Source organism: Mustela lutreola, chromosome 12 (genome assembly GCF_030435805.1).
Source record: "Mustela lutreola isolate mMusLut2 chromosome 12, mMusLut2.pri, whole genome shotgun sequence".
Lineage (NCBI taxonomy): Eukaryota > Metazoa > Chordata > Mammalia > Carnivora > Mustelidae > Mustela > Mustela lutreola.
Window position 1 is genome coordinate 67,464,228 of NC_081301.1, and position 17,713 is coordinate 67,481,940.

General features: G+C 33.2%; 1 non-coding gene across 1 annotated transcript; it reads left to right on the forward strand.

The window, feature by feature from the left end:
• Positions 1–16,653: 16,653 nt before the first annotated feature.
• On the forward strand, positions 16,654–16,762 carry LOC131813355 (U6 spliceosomal RNA). The gene has a single exon (XR_009346769.1). It is a non-coding gene; the product is annotated as a U6 spliceosomal RNA (small nuclear RNA).
• Positions 16,763–17,713: the final 951 nt, after the last annotated feature.

A 17,713-nucleotide genomic window follows, 5' to 3' on the forward strand; every position in this document is an offset into this window, starting at 1 on the left:
TGAAAATCCCGGGAATCTGAAAGACTACCATTTGCTCTCATCGAACAGTTACTGTCTCCACTAAGTGACAGGGTTTCAGAGAACGTGAGCTCACAAGAGATGTAACCTTTTTTCCACTTTCTGCTACCATGTCCATTTCTATGTTACTCAGAGGAGCCTTCTTTGTAGAAACATATTATCCAATCTTTTATAAAGCTGAATTTAAATTCTGTCCCTTCATTCCCCACAACGCATAAAAAGCCAAGCAAATTTTGTTCCATTTTTTAAGAGCCCATAGATGGCATTTTTTTAGTGTTGCGTTTTTGAGTTTTCATCACTCTTTATGTTACTTCTACTTCACAGATAAACAATTGCTAATGACAATGTAAACTTCCTACAAATGTGCAATCAAAATCCCTAGGTACACATTACTGAAGTTCTTCGTTCCCTTTAAACATTATTTCTCTCTTGATATGCATTCTTGTTTTGTATTATATTGCATTATAAAGTTTTTTTTAACAGACTGCATTTTTTAGAGTAGTTTGGGGTCAAAGTAAAATTCCCTTTCCCCACATACACACAGCCTTCCCCATTATCAACATCCTGTACCACGGTGATAATTTTTCATGCTCACTGACCCTACACTGACACATCATTATCACCCCAAAGTCCACAGTTTACATTAGAGTTCACTCTTGGTGGGGCACCAGGGTGGCTCAGTGGGTTAAGGCTTCTGCCTTCAGCTCAGGTCATAATCTCACGGTCCTGGGATCGAGCCCCAGACCAGACTCTCTGCTTGGCAGGGAGCCTGCTTTCCTCCAACCCCTGCTTTCCCCGCCTGCCTCTCTGCCTGCTTTGATGCCTGTCAAGTAAATAAATAAAATCTTTAAAAAACCTTTTCTCATAGAGTTCACTCTTGGTATAGTATCTTATACATTTTGACAACTGTGTAGCGATATGTATCTAAAATATCTTACATATCATACAGAACATTTTCACTGGCCTAAAAATCCTCTGTGCTCTGCCTGTTCATCCTCCTCCTCTCCTAACTGCTACAAACCGCTGACCTTTATACCATTTGCATAGTTCTGCCTTTTCTAGAAGGTCATATAGCTGGAAACATGCAACATGAAGCTTTTTCAAATTGACTTCTTTCACTTATTATGACGGATTTTAAGTTTGTTCCATGTCTTTTCATTGCTTGATAGCCATTTCTCTTTATCGCTGAATCATATCCCATTGTTTCAATGGACCACAGTTTATCTATCCATTCTCCTCCTGAAGGACATCTTGGTTACTTCCAACTCTTGGCACTTATGGGTAAAGCTGTTACAAACACAGGTTTATATGCAGGATTCTGTGTACACAAAGTTTTCGCTCTTTGGGGTGAGTACCAAGGAGCACGATTGCTGGATCATATGGTAAGAATATGTTTAGTTTTGTAAGAAACTGCCCAACTGTCTTCCAAAGGGTAGCACCATTTTGGTGTTCTCACCAGAATGAATGAGAGTTTCTCTTGTTCCTCATCGTCAAAAGCATTTTATGTTGTCAGTATTTTGGATTTTAGCCATTCTAATAGATGTGTAGTGATATATCATTGTTTTATTTATTTATTTATTTTTTAAAAAGATTTTATTTATTTGACAGAGAGAGATCACAAGAAGACAGAGAGGCAGTCAGAGAGAGAGAGAGAGGGAAAGGGAAGCAGGCTCCTGCTGAGCAGTGAGCCCAACGTGTAACACGATCCCAGGACCTGAGATCATGACCTGATCCAAAGGCAGTGGCTTAACCCACTGAGCCATCCAGGCGCCCCTCATTGTTCTTTTAATTTACAATTCCTTAATTAGACATGCTGTGGATCATCACAGCATCTTTTCATATCATTATTGCCATCTCAAAATCTTCTTCAGTGTGGTGTCTGTTCCAGTCCTTGCCAATTTTTCAATCAGGTCATTCATTTTCTTGTGTTTGAGTTAATAAATAAATACATAATAATAATAATAAATAAATAATAAATAAATGGATGAATTTATTATATACTATATATATGTTATATATAGTATATTATATATATTATTATATATTAAATAATACTTTATTAAAAATAAATTTACTAATGAGGCCAAGAATTCAGAATCACAAATACTTCAGAACTAATAATAACTGCCATCACTTGATGTTATTCTATAAGATAAATCCTACAATCAAGTTTCAATTTTAAATTCTTACAATTTTAAATTCTTAAATCCTTATGAAGAAGCATCATTTGGAGGGAGCCGTTTTCATAACTTAGCATCCATCAGCCTTTTTTATAAGATTTTATTTATTTATTGGACACATAGAGAGAGAGAGAGATTGAGAGAGAGATCACAAGTAAGCAGAGAGACAGGCAAGCAGGGAGGGAAGCAGTCTTCCTTTTGAGCAGAGCCTGATGTGGGGCTGGATCCCAGGACCCAGAGACCATGACTTGAGATGAAGGCAGAGGCTTAACCCACCACCCACGTGATGAGAGAGCCCCTCAGGTGCCCCTCATCCATCAGCCTTAATTGTTTGGAGGAAAATGTGTGGATGAATAATGCCTTAGGGAGCTAATCTCTCTAAAGAATTTTCAAGTCTTTACCCCTTCAAGGTTTTTGTACAGTTCTGATAGCCTCTAAACATCCAGCTGATTTCTACAGTGACAGGCCTGTTAAAAACTGTCCTCAAACCAGGAATAGAGCTTGAAACATACCAGTCAAGAGCAACTTTGAGTCTTTTAAGGAATTTATCATCATTTCTTTGTTTTTGGTTCATATCTGAAATAGTTCTATATTACACTTGCATAATTTCTCCAGAGCTGACCTTGAAGGAGGCATTCAGTTCCAGCTAGTTCCATATTTTTGCAAGAACTATGATTCTATATTAAAAGAAAACATATTTTAGGGCTCCTGGGTGGCTCAGTGGGTTAAGCCGCTGCCTTCGCTCAGGTCATGATCTCGGGGTCCTGGGATCGAGTCCCACATCGGGCTCTCTGCTCAGAGGGAGACTGATTCCCTCTCTCTCTCTCTGCCTGCCTCTCTGTCTACTTGTGATTTCTCTCTGTCAGATGGATAAATAAAATCTTTAAAAAAAGGAAAAAAAAAACATATTTTAGAGCGCCTGGGTGGCTCAGTGGGTTAAAATCTCTGCCTTCGGCTCAGGTCATGATTCCAGGTTCCTGGGATTGAGTCCCACAGTGGGCTCTCTTCTCAGCACGGAGCCTGCTTCCATTCCTCTCTCTCTGCCTGCCTCTTTGCCTTCCTGTGATCTCTGTCAAGGAAATAAATAAAATTTTTTTAAAAACTTATTTTATACCAGTTATTCATGTTTATTAACTAAGATATCACAATACAAAAAATACAAACATTTGCTCTTTATTAATACCTTCAACCAAGATCAAAAAACTATGTCATATTTTCTCCAAAAATTTTATATCATCTGATAGGTCAGATATATATAAAATTACATTTAAAGTTTTGAAAATATCAGCAAATATTTTCATTTAAATGCAAATTTCAAAGAAAAGCTACTTCTCCAAACACAACTTTTTATCCTATTTTTTTTTAATTTTGTCGACAACTGATAAAATGTTTAGCGAGAGTATAAATGTTAGATCGAAAAAAAATGATTAATAGATGTAGGTTCAAATTATTATGTTCCATTAAAAATGATTTAGTCTTTGATATACATCTGTTTGGTATTGTTGTATCAAGATATAGTATATTAATGACATATATAAAATTATAGGGAATGACACCTTCCTTTCCATTATGTGTAGAGCTTTTAAAATGCTATTTGTCACAACCTGTCATCTTGTCATTATGTAGCATTATGTAGCATTTCAAAAATATATACTCTTTACTATGAAGTCTTTTAGAAAACTAAAATATGACTTTCTATGGATTGTGTTTCCATATTCCTTTATTGCCAGTTTGAATAAATCCACATGCTTTGATTCAAAGGTAATAAATTCCTCTTATTTGGAAAAATGATGTTTATTTTTGTTCTCTCACACTTAGCAGGTGGTTTCATTTTAGCACACTTCAGAGTTATCATTTCATGCTTATTAAAAACATTTTTATGATCTACATAGATGAATGAAACTTTTATTAAATTATTTGCCAAAAAATCTGTTATTTTTAAAAACGTAATTCCTTTGAAGGGTTATTTTAGAGCATTCAGAGAGGATCTAGGAGTGTGGTATTATGCAATTTTTAAGTAGGTTTGAAATGGTTATTTATATGATTGTTTCTTTAAGGCTTTTGTCTTATTTTGCTGTTTTTTGTCTCATTTTATCTTATTTTGTCCATTATATGCTATAATATATTTTGAAAGTAAATTTAAGGTACGTTTCACATAGTTTATTTTTGGAAAAAATATTGAAATGACTTCTGAAATTCAGTATACTCTCAACATTAATTTTTTCTGAAATATACCAATTGTCTCCTGAACTTATTATATGGCAGATATTACTTCAGACTACACTGGTAAATGAAATACTTGGCTTTGTAGAACTTTTATTTTAATGGGTGAGACAATTAAAAGCTATAAACCTTAATATAAATTGCATAGTGTATTCAAAAATGATGAGTACAATGGGGGAAAAGGAAAATTCGATCAGGGTGAGAAAAATCAAGGTTGCTAGGCAGGGGATGGGGAGTTAAAAATTTTAATAGGAAGATCAGGGTAGTTAAATGAACCTGACAATTGAACAAAGGTAGGGAAAGGTGATGAATTTGCCCTGAACTATCAGCAATAAGGTCACTCTAGACAAAGGAATTGGTATCTTGAAGGCCATAAGGTTGGATCATGCCTGGCATATCTGAGGAATAGCAAGGAGGCCACTGTGAGGGACTGAACAGTAGCAGGGAAAGAGGTCACAGAGGTTAAATGAGTGGCTAGATCATGTAAAAGCTTAGAAGTCATTGTAAAACTCTGGCCTTTATATTTGGAAATTTACTGTGTGATAGAATTTCTGCTTATAACTGAGAGTTCAAATGTCCATAAAATTTCAAGGATTCTTATTCTAGTAAGACAGAATAAAGAAAAAGAGTTCATATTTTCACATGGTGTAACAAATGCTCGGAGATCCAAGTGTAGGAAGCTATGGGAGCACAGAAGAAGGCACTAAAATCACACCAATATATTTGATGACTGTGACTATATATAAATTTGTATTTTCTAGATTCTTTTATAGTCATGGAATCACACAGTATATACTATTTATTGCCTAGCTTTTATTTTCTCAGCACCATTACTTTGAGAATCTCCAATTGTAAATAGTTCATTTTGATGTTGAATAGTAATCTCTCTTTAATGAATAGATCATAATTTGTCTTTGCTCTATTGATGGACATTGATGAACATTTCACTGTTTCCAATTCTTAAAAATAAAGCTCTTAATCTCACAAAACAAACTGAGGGTTGCCGGGGGGAGGGGTTGGGGAGAAGGGGGTGGGATTATGGACATTGGGGAGGGTATGTGATTTGGTGAGTGCTGTGAAGTGTGTAAACCTGGTGATTCACAGACCTGGGGATAAAAATATATGTTTATAAAAAATATATGTTTATAAAAAATAAAAAATTAAAAAAAAAATAAAAAAAATAAAGCTGCTATGAAATTCATATACAAGTTCTTGTACGAACATAGGGTTTGTTTCTCTTGGTTAAATGCCTAGTAGTAAAATGGCTATTCGTGTAACTGCAACATATTTTGCATTTAAAAAATTTTTCAAACTATTTTCCAAAGTGGTGGTATCATGATATATGCCAACAACAGTTTAGATTTTTTGTCACTTCTCAATCTAGCTCAGACGAATTACAATTAGCCTTTTAATTTTAGCCATTCTAATAGATATGTAAGCATGTCTCATTATGATTTTAATTTGTATTTCTTTAATGTCTAAATGTTGAGAAATTTGTCATATGCTTATAAGCCATCTATATCCTTTTGGTGACATGTCTCTTCAATAATTTTCTTCACATGTAAAATTGGATACTCTGGTTAAGTAAGGTATTTTATTTTTATTCATTTTTTAATAATCAGAGTTGATGTCCATTATCAGATATATAATTTGCAAATCCCTTCTCCATCTTTATGGTTTCCCAATGGAGCTTTGATAGCTGCGTCTTTCAAGAAATATGCTACTTCTTTCCTGGTACACGGAGGTATGACTAGAACATTATCAATGTTGACCTTTGCAAAGAAAATCATGGCTTAAGATATATGTAGTCTACGGTTGTTGGGAGTGTTCTGTAATATAAAGCATATCTAGTTAGTTGATAATTTTGTTCAAGTCTTACATATCTTACCAATTTGATGACCATTTGTCTATAGAATCTTAAAATAAAGGTGTTGAAATGTTTTTCCATTTCTCTTCTAAGGTGTTTTGTTCTCCAAGAAATTAAATGCATGATTATCACACAATTATAAAATACTTGTGTCAAGAATTTTTATTCAAAAATTAATAAGAGAAGCAGATATTAAAACTAGTTCACATGGTTATTTGGGATATAAGCAGAGTTGTGCAGCAGAAGTGCTCTGGGCCCATAATTTGGGATATAGAATTTATGTTTTCTAATGAAAACGCACTAACTTGCATTATTGTTAACAAGAATCTTGTGCATTACCATCAGTTTTCTACATTATAACCTCTTGCTCTAGAGTTTGTAAATAACTTTGTCAATAGCAAGCTAATAAACGGGGTGACTCCAATGGATTGAGATAATCTCCAGAGTTTCTGCTACATAAAGCCCAGGACTCCATTGAAAGGACACCTAAGAATTTATTTTGCCCAAAAATTTGATCATTTTTTTCACTGTCATTACCTATTTTCCAAACCTAGTCCTTTTGCTTCACCTTTCAGTTTGCGGACAGCCCTGTATCTGACTGACTTGTTAATTCTGGAATGTCCTGCAGATTAATTTGCTTTCCAGAGGTGGTTCCTCTAATTGATGTCTAAGAACCCTAATTAGTTAAGAAAACTTGTTAAACATATTCATTGCTATTTATTATTATTATTATTATTGCTAATATCTCTATTATAAATAATTCACAAGGCCATCTTTCTGACAAAAGACAAAGAGTTGCCTACTGGTAGAAAAAGTACATTTGACTCTGTCAATGAAAGTGGTAAAGGGATTTGAGAAAATAAGGCAAATCACTGGAATTATGTGTTAAAACTTTAAATATTATAGACATATTTACTTAATTTCTAATACTGTTGTTGCTTATAATTAAATAAGATGTTTTCCATGAACCACGCATTACAGCAAATATATTGTTTATACAGATTAAATTTTCATCAAAAGGGATGCCTGGGTGGCTCAGTTGGTTAAGCAGCTGCCTTTGGCTCAGGACATGATCCCAGCGTCCTGGGATCGAGTCCCGCATCGGGCTCCTTGCTCGGCCAGGAGCCTGCTTCTCCCTCTGCCTCTGCCTGCCATTCTTTCTGCCTGTGCTTACTCTCTCGCCCACTCTCTCTGATAAAGAAATAAAATCTTAAAAAGATAAATAAATTTTCATCCAAAAATTTAAGTGTATTTTATTGTAGGATCATGATCAGCATTTTGCCAATGAGAAAAGTGAAATTTAGAAAAGTATGTCTCTTCAAATCCCTCATACAATATCTGGCCTAGATAGAAGGATATACCATCACAATTGAGGAAGATAATTGAGATTACTTAAAATGATAAACTTTACTGTATAGGGTTTTTTAAAAGTTTGCCACAGATTCAGATTCTTTTAAAATATATATCTATTTTGTGCAAAGAGAATGCACTGAGAAGTAAAAAGAAAATGAAATATCAGTGCTACCAAATAATGGCTATAATATCATCACCTTATTTATGAACAATGAATCAGTGTGCAATATTTAAATAAATTTGAATAAATTCCTATTTATTTTATATATTTATAAATTTACATAAATTCCTATTTATTTATTATTAAAGAAATTCCTCTAACCAACAGTATGTTTTGAAGGTTGCTGGCAGGAAAGTGTTGTACTACATGGAAGTAATCAGAAAATATAATCTAAAATTCTGCTTTCAAGGGCGCCGGGGTGGCTCAGTGGGTTAAAATTCTGCTTTCAAGAAGCTATAACAGTAAGTACTGAGCATTAGCTATTTTATGCTATGGATGAATAACTGAAATCTACATTTGAAACTAATGGTACACTATATGTTATCTAATTGAATTTTAAAAAGTTAATTAAAAAACCACTATTTTATAAAACAATATTCCCAACAGGCTCTTTTGCTTTAAAATAGTCACTTTGTAATGAGAGTCATACTTTTGTCTAGCCAATTCTTACATCACTGTTTATCCCTTCCCTGCTTTATCCCTTCCCAGTATCAATAAAGGCTCACTTGGGTTACCTAGAAGCCATGAGAAAGCTTGTAATAGATCTGGCTGGTTTTCACCTGCAATTTGACCACCATGTGCACAGGGAAGTCTATTGATAAAGGCTTTATTGCAATACATTGCAAATACAAGGATGAATTTGAATTCTCTTTCTTGAGGTCTTGTTTCATGATAATAAATTTAGGGTGGCTTATTGGAATGGATGTTATTAACATATCTTCATAGTTCTAAGTACATGGAATTGTAAAATAGATGAATGAATGTGGCATTACTGACAACTGTCCTCATTTTGAAATCAAATTACAGTGTACTAAGATGAGGAAGCAAAGCAGATTTGGGATTATGAGTGAAATAATTTAAAAAAGTCTTAGGGGTATGATCAGACTATTGGGTAATTCAGTAGAAAAATGTCAACTGATTGAGATTCTGTGTTCCCTGATTTCAGAGAGAAGTTAAGATAAATAAGTAACACGAGGAGACTAGGAAGCCAAACATAAGAGATAATTTTGTGCCAGGGTGTGTATACATCTGTTTATCTTCTTGTTTTACCACTAAGGTTGCTCCTAGAGGAGAGTTTAAATATGTGTTGGAGCTAATCTCTGTGGATTACACAAGAAACCACATCCTACAGCTCTGCCTGAAAAACCCCTTATGATTTCAATGTAATTTGGTTTTTGCATTTTTAGAAATAACAAAATACTTTGCAAACTCATCTACTTTATTACCACCACAAGTGAGTCAGCTGACTCCACATTTTAATACAGTGACAGTCACAGAGGAATGGAGGAATGAATAGAGTTATCAATATATGGGCTTTTAAGAAGTATGACAGGGTAGCAGCTATTTCCAGGAACCAAAACATGGGTCAGCAGCTGTGCAGGAAAAGTGATGGAATAAATGACTCATTTCAGAGGAGTTCTATAACATATTCTATAATGTATCTTCAGCACCCAATTACCCGCTTTGATCTAAAGATAAGGATTTACAGTTAAGGTCCCATTTATGATTTGACTGGTAGGGTCTGAATCATGTTTACTATTGTTTTGACTATTACTTGAAACCTAGAGTTGTACTTGGGGTATGTGTTGTGTATTCTGTGAACATGTGCTATTTTTAGATTAGATAATTCCTGTCTCAAACCCCTGTTAATTTGTTTGTTTTTGTTTATTTGATAGTGGTTTCAGTAAATGGATATATCTGAGAAATTGCAAAGCCACTATTATAATAAGTTATTATTATATATAGCATGGAATTGCACATTCCTCCTTTGAATCCAACAGAGCTTCACGATATCCTTAACAATTTGGGAAAAACATGCTATTATTTTTCTTTATAAAATTTCTCCTGTCAGGCTGTGATGGTGGTCATCAGCAGTAACTCCTCTGAAGGCTTTGTCAAAAGAGTTGAAAAAACTGGAAAGGTGTGAATGAAGCTGTTTGCTGAATATAAAGAAAAGAGCATTGAAGTACAATTCACACTCTTACTTCTCCTTCTATGCTTTCAGATGTTTGACATTTGAAAATTTTGCTTCTAGAAGAGATGCCCTATATAATTCTTACTTTAAGGAGCAAGTTGCTTTTATAATTTTTTTTTATAATTCTACCATTCAATTATTTCCATTTAAATTAAATTCAATACCATTTAAAAAAATCCAATGTGCAACCAGTATTCAATTCTTGGGCTAAATAATTTTAGAAAGCTTTGTGTTATTGAACCTACGGGGTTTTTCTGTAGTTTTAACTCTTTCTTTCTGTGATTTTTCCCATTACTCACGTAAGTGACTGAATTTTAACAGACATTGAGGATAAAGAAGGACTGAATACAACAATCCTTGGCCTCATGAAGTTGAGAATCTGGCAAGGGAGTCAAAAAATTCAATCATTCAGAGACAATTTATTGAGTGCCTGGCCTAAGATGAGCACAACAAAACCCCAGCGCAGAGGAATCATTTTAATGGGAGAGATAGATAATAGGTAAGCCAACTTTAAAAAGAAAAAAATCGTACTGGTTTTTCTTTAATAGTGATGCATATTTGAACTAAATAAGCACATTTTAAAAAGAGCAGTGATTGAGAAGAGGTTTTGTAACTGAGTGGTCTGAAAGGGGCTTCTTTAAAAAGTCTGTGTTGAACAGATTTCTGAATAATATCAGCTAGAAAGCTGCGTAAAAATCTCAGGGATGCTTGATTTTTCCAGTCAAAAAACTGTAAAGGCTCCAAAGTCACAATACAGCTGTAAGTTTCTCTAATAAAGTAGCTTCTGACAAAGAATGAGAAGAAATAACTAACCCAGGTTTGAAAGAAAAGGGACAGACATTCTATGGAATTCATATTTAACTAGAGCTCTAAAGGACAAAAATACAATAGAGCAAAATTCTGGTGACGCTGATATACCTAATGAAAGTTCATAAACAAGGTGTGGGTAGCAAAGAGTGTGTGGGAATGTTGGTAAGAACAGTGGGGAAGAGTCATCCCTGAACATGTTCTTAAATGAAGCAATTCTTGTGTTGTTTTAAAGGGTAAATTGGAGTTAGCCTAAGTGATTAGAGAAGGATGCCTCGGCTTATGGAAGTTCAAAGCCATAAAGATGTGATAAACTACTGCAGAAATTTTCATGTATATTTGTTGTTGCTTCTAGTAATGGTGATCTAAAAACTCCTACTTAAGACAACTTAAAAATCCAGACAAAAATAGCTTTTAAAGTTAAAAATATCAGAATGATTATAAAAATAAGTGAGGGATTACTGGGTCAAAATACGAAACACAATGAGAGTCTAGAGATATATGCCTGAAGCCATTTTAGCTATGAGAGCATTTGAAACTGCTAAAACACTCTGAACTGTGTTTTTACTAGACACTTGATACTAGAGAAACAAAATTCAAAATCCAGCAGCAATCAAATTTGAAAACTTTGGTACAACCCAAATTTAAGTTGAGATCCCCAAAGCACAAGGAGAAGCAGAAATAAGACTATAGCCTACCTTGCCTTCTGTGTAAACTGAGAAAGTCAATCACTGAATTTGGAATATGATTGTCTTGTAGAGTCTCAGATCTAAGAGAAAATCCTGCCAAGGAGGACCATACCATTATTATAGCTCTTAATTATCCCTACTCAATAAGAGTTTCAAATATAATGCCTTGAACATAGCAAAATGTAACAGAGCACACAGAGTAAAACCATTAACAATATTTGATAGACAAAATGGGATTACGTATGATGTTAAAATGATCAATAAAGATTGTAAAATGGCTTGATTACTCTGCTCAAAGAAATGAGAGGGGAAGCAAATTGAACAAAAAACTGAAACTAAAAATGATATTGAGAAAGATTTTATAAATGAATTAAATGGATACTCTAGAACTTTAAAGATATGACAGCTAATTTAAGATACCACAGGGGTGCCTGGGTGGCTCACTTAATTAAACCTCCAATTCTTTTTCCTTTTTTTTTAACACCTTATTTTTATTTTCTTTCTTTCATTTTGGCTCAGGTCATGATGTCAGGGTTGTGAAATAGAGCCCAGTGTTGGGCTCTGTGCTGAGCCTGGAGCCTGCTTAAGATTCTTTTCCCTTCTTTTTCTATCCCTCCCTATGCTCTCACTTGCTCGCTCGCTCTCTTGCTTGCAAATAAATAGATAGATAGATAGATAGATAATAGACAAAACAAAATAAAAGCAGTTTATGAAAATAAATATAAAGATTTTGAAATGAAAACAAGTTCATAATAAAATAGAGAAGACCTACACAGCTAAAAGTTCATTCAGAAAATCTACTCTTCAAGAAATCAGTATGACACAATGTTAAGATATCAAAAGATTTGAGCATGTACTTTACAGAAAGGGTAATCCAAATGGCCACTCATATATAAAAACTGTTTATCTTTATTATGAATCTGGAATTCAATTAAATTAAATTAAAAATAAATGAAAACCTGGAATGACATACTATTACACACTTACCATATTGGGCAACAGTGAAAATGTCTTGCAAGAATGTGAAGGAATGACAGTGCACATAATAAAAACATATGAGGTAAGTTGGACAATATTTAGAAAACTTAAAAATTAAAAAAAAAATTTGGTCCATTCCTAGAAATACAACATGGAACTAAATGAATATTTTCACCAGGATATGCAAACAGATGATTATAGTTATTTCATTCATAATGGCAGATCAGTAGTGGTCTATTTGCACAATGTTACATTAAATAAGAGAGAATATTAACAAACTGGGAGGAGGGGCTAGGTTGTTATCATAAACAGATCTTCTATGGTGCTAATTATGTTCTATTTCTCAAAATCTTTAAGTTGAAAAAGTTTTCAAATTTATATCTAGATAGATAGATAGGTAGGTAGATGATAGATAGAGAGATATCCCAGAAGCTGCAATGCTAGGCTAAGCCCAGGCTTTAAAGGGCTTTTCTATGCTCTACTAAATACTTTAAACCATTCATTATATCATAGCTCAGTGTTCAAATCTCCATTTGTTTCCTCAGTTTCCTAATATTTATCTTAAGGTGACCTGATCCAGACTTTTGATCACCTTTGTCTAAATATTTCTATTTTAACAAAGTCCTTTTGAACACTCAGAGACTAAAACTTAGAAAAATACTCTGATTGTTATCTCACTAGAGTGGAAAATATATAGTTACCCATTAACTAATGATATCCATGACATTTTTAATTCTTGGGAGCTTTTGGTTAAATGAATTTTTTAAGCTTCCTTTAAATGAAGCTTTAAGCCATCACCACATGAATACAATTAAAGAACTAAATGAAAACAAGCCAAGTATTTACAGAGTAATAGAATGTGCAGTGGAAAGAGTACAATTCTGAAATCATAAAGCCTAAATTAGTGTGATGCATCCTTACTAGCCATGTAATCATAAACCAGTTATCTAAATGTGTTAGCCTCAGTGTTTTCACCCATGAAATGGTGATGATAATACTTATTATGCAGAATTGTTGTGTGGATGTGATGAAGCATGGAGCATGAGAGTCTCATATTCCATGCTAAAATGATAGCTATTTTTATACTTATAATAATTCTAATAATAGTAATTAAATTGTTCAAAATGATAATATTCATTTATATTGAGGCATTGTATTGACTATTCATAGACACATTTACCAAAATAAATTTCATTTTACTTTACCCCCTCTGAGGATATATATTCCCTAATTCAATATGAATCTCATTATGAATAATAATTATCATAATAAATACGCTGATTTTTCTTCTTTTTAGGGAAGTATCCTTTACTGTTGAACATAAAGAAACTTAAGCAAGTCTGTCTTATTCAAAATTTGCATGCTGCTTTCTTATGAAACTAGATGATAGAGTTGTATGAAATAAATTCATGCAGTTAAGACATTTATGTTTGGAAAACTGGGTGGTCAGTTTAGTATTTCAAAAGAAGATTTTAAATTTAAACCTTAAAACTGAGCTCTTTCAGCCTTATTTATAGACCATCCTTCATGCTTCCTAAGTACTCCTTCATTGTAAACTAAGTAATAGTTTTTGTCCCAGTGTATAGAACTAAAATGGATTTTATATTCGATTATTTCAGAGTTAGATGCAGTTTCTACTTCCTTACTTCCTTTTTTGAAAAATAGATTAATTCTACAAAAAGTTTTTTCCAGCTTTATTGAAAAATAATCGACATATTATAATTTATAAATATAAGAAATGATTTCTTATAACATTGCAAACTTTTAACATTGTGTAAATTTTGTACAATTTGATAAATTGGCATACATCTGTATTGCAATATAATCTACATAAAAATGTTAATACATCTACTATCTCATATAGTTGCCACTGTTTTTTATGCATGTATGGTAAGGAATTTTAAGATCTACTCTCTTAGCAACTTTTATGTATATAGTACCGTAGAGATAAACTTCAGAGGTCTTGTGGGTTTTGTTCCAGACCGCCTCAATAAAGTGATTATCTCAATAAACTAAGTCAAATTATTATTATTATTTTTTTTTTGGTTTCTCAGTGCAAATAAAAAATTATGTTTCCCAGTGCATATAAAAAATAAACACTATACTGCACTGTTCAAAAGCATTATGCCTTTAAGAAAAAACAAGGTATATACCTTAAGTAAACTAGTTCTGAGTTTTCAGTGGGTCATAATTACTGATCACAGATCACCATAACAAATACAATAATAATGAAAAAACTTGAAATATTGCAAGAATTACCAACATGTGACAGAGAGACACAAAATGAACAAATGTCGTTAGAAAAATGGTGGCAGCAGACCTCTTTTATACAAGATTGATATAAACTTTCAACTTGTAAGAATGTGATATATGCAAAGTTTAATAAAGGGAAGCACAATAAAAATGTATGTATATATTATTAACTATGATCATCATACTGTACATAAGATCCCCAGAACTTTTTCATATTATAGTTGCAAGTTTGTACCCTTTGACCACCTTATTCCACCCCAGGTTCACCTCTTGTCAACTCAACTCTAAGTTTCCATTAGTTTGCTTTTTCTTCAGATTCTGTATGTAAGGGATATCATAATACATAAATTAAAATATATATAAAATCTTTGAAATATTTCACTTAGTATAAGACCTTCAAGATCCATCCATGCTGTTGTAAATGGCAGTATTTCTTAATTTTTCATGGTTCAGTAGTATTCCATAGTATATATTTACCATACTTATTTTATCCATTCACCCAATATGGATACTGAAGTTATTTCCATCTCTTGCTTAGAGTTAATAATTTTATAATGAACATAAGAGTGCAGATATGTCTTCGAATAGTGACTTCGTTTCCTTTAGATATATACCTAGAGGTGGGATTACTGAATCATATGGTGATTTTACTTTTAATAATATGAATAATCTCCATACTGTTTTCCATACAAATTTATATCCCTATCACAGTACATAAGTTCCCCATTTTCCCCAATATTTATCAAAATTTGTCAGTTTTAATTTTTTGGTTTTATATATTCTAATAGGTAGTAATATCTTGTTGTGTTTTTCAGAGGTAAACAACAACAACAACAACATAATGACTTTGCCCTGAGTTTTTACGTTGAGCACTTTTTAATGCTCCTGTTGGTCATTTATATAACTTTTTTGAAAAAAAAGTCTATTGATATCCTTTTGCTATTTTTAAAATTATATATTTTTTTCTATTTGTATCTGTTGGTTATTAACCTCTTTTCAGATATAAGATTTGTAAGTATTTTCTTCCATTCTGTGGATTGTGTTTTCATTCCCTTTTGGTTTTTTTTTGGCAATGCAGAAACTTTAGTTTGATGTAATACCATGTATTTATTTTTGCTTTTTTTGCTTGTGTTTTTGGCCTGGTATCCAAAAAACTATTGGCAAGACCAATGTCCAGGAGAATTTTTCCTATGTTTTCCTTTAGGAAATTTAGTTTCATGCATCACATTTAAGTCTTTAATCTATTTCAAGTTAAGATTTATGAGTGATATAAGGTTCCAGTTTCATGCTGGTTTATGTGACTATTCAGTTTTAAATATCATTTATTGAACAGACTATCTTTACCCATTATATATGTTGGCCCCTGTCAAATATTAGGTGACTGTATGAAAGGATTTATTTCTGGACTCTCAATTCTGTTCTACTTGTTTACTGGTCTGTTTTTATGCCAGTATACTTTATTGTTTTGAGCATGAGGGCTTTGTAGTATAGTTTCAAATCAAGAAGTGTAATTTCGCTTCTTCATTCTTTCTCAGAACTGCTTTAATTATTTGTTGTCTTTTATGGTCTCATATAAATTTTAGGATTCTTTACTTCTGTAAAAAAAAATATTGGATTTTTTAAAAAGATTTTTTATTTATTTATTTGACAGAGAGAGATGACAAGCAGGCAGAGAGGCAGGCAGAGAGAGAAGAGGTAGCAGCTTCGTGCTGAGCTGAGAGCCTGATGCAGGGCTCGATCCCAGGACCCTGGGATCATGACCTGAGCTGAAGGCAGCGGCTTAACCCACTGAGCCACCCAGGCGCCCCTAACATTGGATTTTTGATAGGAATTGAATTTACAGATGGTTTTCGGTAGTATGGACATTTTAACAATGTTAATTCTTACCATTCATAAATATGAGCTATCTTTCCATTTATGTCTCCTTCAAATTCTTTATCAATGTCATAGTTTATGGGGTACAGATCTTTCATCTTCTTAGTTAAATCTTTTCCTAAGTATTTTGTTATTTTTGATGCTATTGTGAATTAGATTGTTCTCTTTATTTTTTCAGATAGTTCATCATTAGAGTGTTAAAATGCTCCTGTCTTGTGCTTACTTTGGCAGCACATATACTAAAATTGGAATGATGCAGAGAAGATTAGCGTGATCACTGAGCAAGGATGACATGAAAAACTATTTTAAAAAAACGAAACAAAACAAAATTCCTGTCTTTTATATATTGATCTTGTATTTGGCAGCTTTATTAAATTTGTTTATTCAAAATTTTTTGTGAAGTTTTTAGGATTTTTTTACATGTAAGTTCATGTTATCCAAAAAAAGAAAATTTTACTTCTTCCTTTTTTTTTTTTTTTTGGAGTCTTTTATTTCTTTGTGTTCCTTGTTTCTCTGGCTAGGACATCCAGTACTATGTCAAATGAGAGTAGTGAAAGTGGACACACTTGTCTTTTTTCTGATCTTTAAGGGGAAAACTTTCAAACTTTTTTGATTGAATATGAGATTAGCTCTGGGCTTGGGCTTGCAATATGTGTTTTTTCTTTAATGGATTTTTTAAATTATTTTTTAAAATTTTTTTATAAACATATAATGTGTTTTTATCCCTAGGGGTACAGGTCTGTGAATCACCAGGTTTACACATTTCACCGCAGTCACCATCACTCACCATAGCACCTGCTCTCCCCAATGTCCATACCCCCACCATCCTCTCCCAACACACCTCCCCCCAGCAACCCTCATTCTGTTTTGTGAGATTCAGTCTTTTATGGTTTGTCTCCCTCCCAATCCCATCTTCTTGTATTTTTCTTTTCGTACGCCCGAAACCGCCTATGTTGCATCTCCACTTCATCATATCAGGGAGATCATATGATAGTTGTCTTTCTCAGATTGATTTATTTCGCCAAGCATAATACCCTCTAGTTCCATCCATGTCATCACAAATAGCAGGATTTCATTTTTTTGATGGCTGCACAGTATCCCATTTTACATATATACCACATCTTATTTATTGATTGATCCGTTGAAGGACATTTAGGTTCTTTCCATAGTTTAACTATTGTGGACATTGCTGCTATAAACACTTGGGTGCATGTGCCCCTTCAGAATGCCACGTTTGTATCTTTAGGGTATATACCCAGTACTACAATCACTGGG